A 7,399-nucleotide genomic window follows, 5' to 3' on the forward strand; every position below is an offset into this window, starting at 1 on the left:
CTGTGATTATTGTCCACTTTAAAAGAAAATATGGTATGAACACGAATTATTATATACATAAAATTTATTTAACAATATTAAATTGGCAACAGTAAGACTCTCTCATATACTCAAAATTATAGTGTCTATGATAAATTCCCATAAATTTTTCCAGATTCTAGAAGTTTGCTTTTTCACATCAGTGTACAAAGAAAATATCTGCTGTTAAAGAGTGCATGTTGGAAGATTTTTTTTTTAGAAATCTCAGCCAGAAAAATACCTTCCATATTTAGGGAAGGTGAGTCTAAACATAGTGTAGTCTGTGTCTGTAAGATGTGCACATGCCTGATATATACAATGTATGCTGACCAACAAATGTAATAAATTATAGCTGTGGTGGTATTTTGAAGCTGTGTTGTAGAACTTGTATTTCAGAGTTCAGCTCTAAGAGTGGTGAAGTGTGGCTGCCCGCTCCCTGGCAGTGTTCAAGGCCAGGCTGGATGGGGCTTTGTTGGACCTGATCTAGTGGGAGGTGTCCATGCAGAGGGTTTGGAAATAGATGGTCTTTCAAATCACTTCCAACCCAAAACACTGTGATTCTGTGAAGTGTATCACAGTCATATTTGATAAGGAGAAGACGTTTATAGTCAAGAGGTCAGCCACATGGATAGATACCACATTGCTTTGCTCAGTTTTGGCTTTCTGGGGCGGCAAAAATACTCCTGGTTCCCTTGGGAAGCAGCCTGGAGGCATGTCAGTGTCAGGTCTCAGTCCTTCAGGGTCGCCTTGTGCCCCTGAGATGACGGAATAATGGCACTTAGAGGCTTTTCTATACAAAGGTAGTGAGTAACATATGCACACTCTATCAGGCCCAAGCTGCCAAGGGCAAAGAGGAATAATGTTACAAATATAAATACAATACAAAAGAGGAATAATGTTACAAAGTAAACTGTCTGAAATCAGCCGAGGCAGAGTTTGAAGGCTGACTTTTTTCTTAGTTTTTCAGCCCAGTAAAGAAAACCAAATTCAGCCGCAGAGGTAACAGCAAGAATTCTCAGATGTATACAAATGGCAGAGAAATCTGATGCATGGCTATTGAGGAGCCTATTGAGCTTCCTTCAATATGGAAGCCAATCTTGGTGTTGAAACTACACATAAGACTAGATTTTTTTTTAGTAAAGAGATTTTAATGTATTTAACTATTATATTTCTTTTTAACTATATATGGGAAACACCACATCAATTTTAATTTTTTTACTAAATGGAAACAACAACCACCACAGAATAAAGAAAGCATGATATTGAAAGATAAACATTTTGGTTTTCACTGCATAATTAAAATTAACAAACTGATTCAGCATTTGCCCAGCCCCTCTTCTACAGTGTTTGCTTCCATCCGATTTTCACAGCATTATCCATCCTGGTCCATGAGGTAAGCCCATCTAATTTCACATCATGTGTGTCGGGGTTTAAGGCTGGGCCATCAGTTACACGAAGGACAGATGATCTCTGCTAACCCCTCTCTCCTCTCCTGCAGGGAAGGGAGGAAAAATAAGGAAGAGAGACTTAGGCCTGGAGAATGAATTACACAGCTTTACTGAAACAGTATCAATGAAAAGGAAAATTATGAAATGTATACAAATATACACAAAAGGGCTATCACGTTCCTCCCTGTTAGAAACGCTCGTGTCACTACCAAGGCTGCCGGGCAGGCCCGGGAAAAGTCATGAGTCTTCTTCAATCATACGAACTGCAAAACAGATTCTGGAGGGCAGAGAGGGAATAATAACGTGCATTTTTATAATGAAAACTCAGTGATTTAGAGCCCAACATTAAATTAAATCCTTGAAGGAGATAGAATCAAAGTCAGAAATAAATACCTGCAGAGGGCTGTTTGTACAACAAAATCTCCCAAACTTTGTCCCTTGTACTGCCTGTGAATACAGATCCTTTCTTTCTAGCGCCATCTGTAGTGTAAAACTACCTTGAGCTATAATCCTACTTTGCTGACAATTTTATGTTGCAGCAGGTGCTATAGAAATTTTTTTCCCCAGCTGTTATCATGCTTTTTAGCCAGCTTTGCTTTTTCCAAAGGACTAGGGAAGAGAAAAATAATAAGCCACAAAAAAACCACCCAAACAAATTGTAGTAACAGGCAGAGAAGGAAAAATGAGAAATAGATGATTGTGTCAACAAAAGCACCATGTGGGGAAAACCAGGAGCTCCCCTCTGTGGCTATATTACTTTTAGTTATATGCAGTCCCATGACTGGAATTTTTTTTTTTTTTTTTTTTTTTTTTTTTTTTTTTTTTTTTTCCCTCTTAACAGTGGGAATTCACAAAAAAATGTTTTACTAAAGTAATTGAACTGAGAATTAATGTTCTGGAACTCAAAAGGAGCACCCAGCTTCCATAGGGTCTATCTCACTTTCAGTGGAAAACTATCAGTTTCTAGAGTCTTGCTATGGCTTATTCTAGAAGAAACCTTACTCAAAGACTTCAGAGAAATGTAAGTAGGGGGAAATCTTAATGTTTTCCTGCTGACAAGCCCTTACTACAGGAATTTCTGTGAGAAGAACACTTGGGTTTACAACCAAGACTTTGAACTGTTCACCATGTTCTTCCCAGTTTTTACTTTCTAACATCTCTCTGATAATGCCCAGTGGTACTAATGTAAACCAGCTTTCAGAACATGCAGCCTCCTAAATCACTTGTGAAGGTATAGTGCTGATTTTAAACCCTAAACCTCCAGTGAGTTCAGTTCCACCTGAACGTGGCTTTTTCACCTGTAGCACTGACAGCAGCACAGGACTGATGTTTTTCTTGAAGAACTCTCGTTCAGCTTGCAATTGATGACATAAACAAGAAACCTTCAGGAGCCAGACTAAGATAAGGAATACACAAATTCTAACACTAAAGCCGGACTTGAGCTGTAGCTGAGTAATTGCCTTTTAAATATTTCAGAACAGGCGCTCAGGCTCTCGCAGGATCAGGTGCCAAGTATTGTTTTCAAGTTACTGCAAGGCCTACAGATGAGGCAAGGATAAATTTAGGACAGAAAATGCCCGGCGCAGCAAAATCACTTTATCCTGGGCAGAATCTGCGTTGCCAAATGAGAGTATTTCCCCCGGGCGGAGCAGCCGCGGGGCAGGCCAGCGGGGAGGTGGGCGCCAGACCCGGCGCTGGGGAAGGGACGCAAGGCCGGTGGCCTCGGGGCACCCATCTCTTCCTGGAGAGGGGCTGGGGAGAGCCCCGAGGGGGCAGCGCACCCCACAGCCCTGAGGATGAAAAGCGGGGCGCGGCGGAGGGGGTTCAGAGGACCCGCCCGCCCGCCACAGCCCTTTTTCCGAAACAAAGGACGGGGTGCGACGGAGGCTCTGGGGTCGGCGGAGGCTCTGGGGTCGGCGGGCTCCTCCCTCTGCCCCCGGAGCCCCGACCCCTCCGTAGCGGGCACTGCCAGGGTTTGAATTTCGCCTCCGTCCAGCGGCGGGGGGCGGTGCTCGCCGCACCTCGACTCGCGATTGGCTGGCGACCTGTCACGTAGTGGTCACGTGGGGGAGGGACGGAGGGGAAGGGCGGGTGCCGGCCGGCTGTGGTGGTATTGGGCGGCGGCGCGGCAGTGGGGGCGCTGGGTGGGACGTGGACGGGCCGTGCCGTGCCGTGCCGTGCCGTGCCGTGCCGTGCCGTGCCGTGCCGGGCCGGGCCGGGCCGTGCCGTGCCGGGCCGTGCCGGGCCGTGCCGGGCCGTGCCGGGCCGTGCCGTGCCGTGCCGTGCCGTGCCGGGCCGTGCCGGGCCGGGCCGGGCCGGGCCGGGCCGGGCCGGGCCGTGCTTCGCCTCGCCTCGCCTCGCCTCGCCTCGCCTCGCCTCGCCTCGCCTCGCCTCCGCTGTCCACCTGCATTTCGGCATTCACTCTGCTGGTCTCCATTTGCTTTTCCTCTTACTGCCGCGGCGCGTTCCGCCCCGTGTCTCCCTCTGCCGCCCCGCGCGTCGGGCTTCTCTCTCCCTCTCTCCGGTCCGCCACGGCGTCCTCCATCCCGGCCTTCACGCCTGTGAGATCACGGCATCGGGGCTCCGCCGCCACGAGTGTGAGCCCCACGCGCGTTCTCCGGCTGCAGGAGAAGGAGGAGCTGCGGGAGCTGAACGACCCCTTGCCCGTCTCCATCAACAAGGTGCGGAGCCTGGAGAAGGGGACCGCCTCCCTCCAGCGGCACGACGTGCAGAGCGACGAGCTCGTCAAAGCGAGCTCGGTCTACGAAACCGAGCTGACCGACGCTCGCAGGAGCTGGCAACACGGCTCGGCAGCGGGCCAAGCTGCAGATCGAGCTGTGCGAGCTCCGCGGCGAGCAGGATCTGCCGCTCGGGAGGTGAGCGGGAAGCGGGGCCGGCGCCCAGGCTGAGCCCAGGCGGCCGCCTCGGCTTTGAATGAATGAGCGAGAAGCGACGCTGCCTCGCCCAGCCTCGGACGAAAGTGGCTGCCCGGCCCCCGGTGCGCTGCCCTGCGCCGCCGTGCCGGTCCCTGGCAGCTGCCCCGCCGGGGAGGCGGTGGCCGGCGCCCCGTCCGCCCGTCGCTCCGCAGAGCGAGCCCTCTGGCTGGAGCGGTGTTCGCCACACCCTCGGAATTTGCCCTGAGTTTCCCCAGGTGTAATTGATAGTGGGGGGCTGCGGAGCTTGAGTTGGGATGACGCTTTGACCCCTGTCACACAGCCGCACACTTTCCTTCTGTATCGACGGATGGATCCGTCAGTCAGGCGTGAGATTTTTCAGGTTGAAAGATACGGAGAGGTGATGGTCTGTATAGTGGTTTGTTGGGGCTCTAGGTTTTTTAAGTGTCCTTTCCAAAATATGTTTACTGAATAATACGAAAATACAGGAGCAGAGCTCAAGTAGGGCTTGCTTCAATCAAAAATAACCAATTATCCTTTTGCTGGATATTCAGTTGGTATACAAGGTAGATTTGAGATTGCAAACTTTATGGTGCAGCAGCAAGATCTACATTCTTGAAATCAACTGATTTGTGTCTAGATTTTGCTTTGTCCATATTTAGCTTGATTCACCTGTTAGTTTTCTTGCTTTCTAGTGCTACAGTTAAATATATATAGCTAAACACTGGCCAGCATGAAAACCAAATTTCTGTCAGTCCAACCTCAGGAATAGCTTTAAAGGAAACCTTTTAATTGTAGAATAAATATTCAGCGGCTTGTGATTTCAGGTAAGGCAGTCCAGCATGGTAACTGAGCCACTGTATTTAACCCCTAAAGATGCTGCATTGTGTTGAAGCTGCAGAGAGGAACTTTACAGCTTAGTGTTGTGTGTGGTTTTTAGTGACTCACTTTTCTTTTATTAAAAGTTACTTTGAAACTGATGTCTGAACTTGATCTACTGCAGCTTGAGAATGCTAGACTTGCCTCTGAAAAGAGCAGCAAGCTCAGTAAGAGAAGAACTGACTGAGAGCTTTGTGAGAATTTGAAGTCTGTATTCGTATGTCCACAGCCTTCAGAAAGAGGTAACAGGCTGTTTGTGACTTCAGTCCTGTTAATTACAGTTGATTTTTATATTCAAGGACTTCTGTTTCCCCTAACTTCTAAACGTGTGACTTAAATTTGTCTGTCTCCTTTTGACAAAGTTGAGTTGTTTTTGTAGTATCTTGCTACAGTGTGAAAAGTGGTACTGTTAATTGTATTTTGTGGAAACCTTTGCAGATAGATGGGACATTTTAGATGAGCTCTGTATTTAATGCTCTTGACATTCTAAGCAATTAATTCTGGCCTATAGTAACTGGAAAGCCTAGCATAGGATTCTACAAAGCAATATTTAAAGCCAGAGCTAGAATGTGCAATCTGTGTCTCTTTGATGTCTTTGTTCTAGATCCAATTTGCATCTAGGACTTTCTCAAAAAAACAAACAAAAAACCAAAACAAAAAACCAAAAACAAACAAAAAAAACCCCAAAATATGCTAGGATTAAGATTAAATGTGAGACTGAAAAAGTACAATAAATAACTGTATTTGGGCAAAAACTAATTTTACTTGGATCACAGACCACATACTTTAAACCCATAGAGTGACACAATAATAGCTGTATTCAGTACTAGCTTATTTGATGGGAGTAATGTCATGTACACTGCAGTGAAAAATCTAGAGTGAAAATGAAAAATGTTACTTGGTTTTGAAGTAGGCTCTTGCAAATTACCAATCAACTGAAAATGCAACGGAACACTCTTTTAAAAATAGATACTATTAGTAATATTTGGCTTTGATCCTTTCTGTGATACATTTTGTCTTGTATTCCTCCTGTACAGTATGTTCTTGTAGGACTGCAAAATACGGTGTATTTCAAGTGAAGAATGTAAACTCAGAGGGCATTATTTCATAATTTTCCAAATAATTTGGCAGAGACTAAGTTTGTCTTCCCAGTTTTCCTATTATATAGACAAGTTAGTATCTGGAAAAGATCAGGTGATGTAATGAATATGCATGAGGTTACATGAATTGGATTGAGAGTTTTGTCTGCTTAGATTTTTGAGAGTTTTGTCTGCTAAAGGCACTTCTGCCTTTAAATTATCATCATCTTTCTTCTGCTGGTTCAGTCAACAGGTATTTCTAGAAGATTTTTTTACCTTCTTGCTGTTGTTAATTAACTCTGTTCAATTGCTGAACTGGGAGTGACAGCTAGGTTCAGAGAATTTGCTTCTGAATTACCAGATGTGGTGGTTAAGTTCAGGGCTATGAAAGTCAGCTTGTGCCAGTTTAATTGTCCACCAAAAAAACTACTTTATGTTGTTTGGTCTCTTGTAGTGCTATTAATGTCAACCAGTAGTGTTTTGTTTTCCATTTGCTAGCACTGTCCTCTTGGAAAAGACAAATCTTTTCATTGATGTTGCTCTGGTTTGAGTTGGCAATGCTGAGCTCTAGTGGTTTCCACTGGTATCGTCATATATGTAACACTTAGCTCCTTTTATTGAATTCCTTATGTGCCCCATAATGTTGACAACCAGTTGTGCTGTTTCTTCTTTCAATAGATCCGGGCTGCAAATGCTGGTATTGATGCCATCCCTCCCAACAACCTTGTCTGGCATAATCAGAGTTCTTGGGACACTGGTGAAGATGCTACAGTTGTATGAAAAATTCTCGAGGAGAAGTAGAGTATCTCAGATATATTTAAGCTTGCTTTTCTGTCATGCCATCCTCAATGAATATGCAGGCAGAGCCATTGTTTGGATGTATTTGCAGGTAAATGCACAACTCTTTAGAACAGTTTCTTCATCTTTTCCAGTCAATAATTCATCCTGTGCCCCATCTGTCTTAACTGCAATTTAGGAATGCAGTCTACTGAAGCAAGGGCTTTTTTTGTTTTGTGGGGAGTTTTATTTGTTTTTTGGTGGGTTTGTTTGTTTGTTGGTTTGTTTGGTTTGGCTTTTTTCC

General features: G+C 45.5%; 1 long non-coding RNA gene across 1 annotated transcript; it reads left to right on the forward strand.

Moving 5' to 3' along the window:
* The first annotated feature begins 3,862 nt into the window (after positions 1 to 3,862).
* On the forward strand, positions 3,863 to 7,337 carry LOC139789479 (uncharacterized). The gene is made up of 3 exons (XR_011723179.1): positions 3,863 to 4,342; positions 5,364 to 5,481; positions 6,997 to 7,337. It is a non-coding gene; the product is annotated as an uncharacterized lncRNA (long non-coding RNA).
* Positions 7,338 to 7,399: the final 62 nt, after the last annotated feature.

Source organism: Heliangelus exortis, chromosome Z (genome assembly GCF_036169615.1).
Source record: "Heliangelus exortis chromosome Z, bHelExo1.hap1, whole genome shotgun sequence".
Taxonomy (NCBI): Eukaryota; Metazoa; Chordata; class Aves; order Apodiformes; family Trochilidae; genus Heliangelus; species Heliangelus exortis.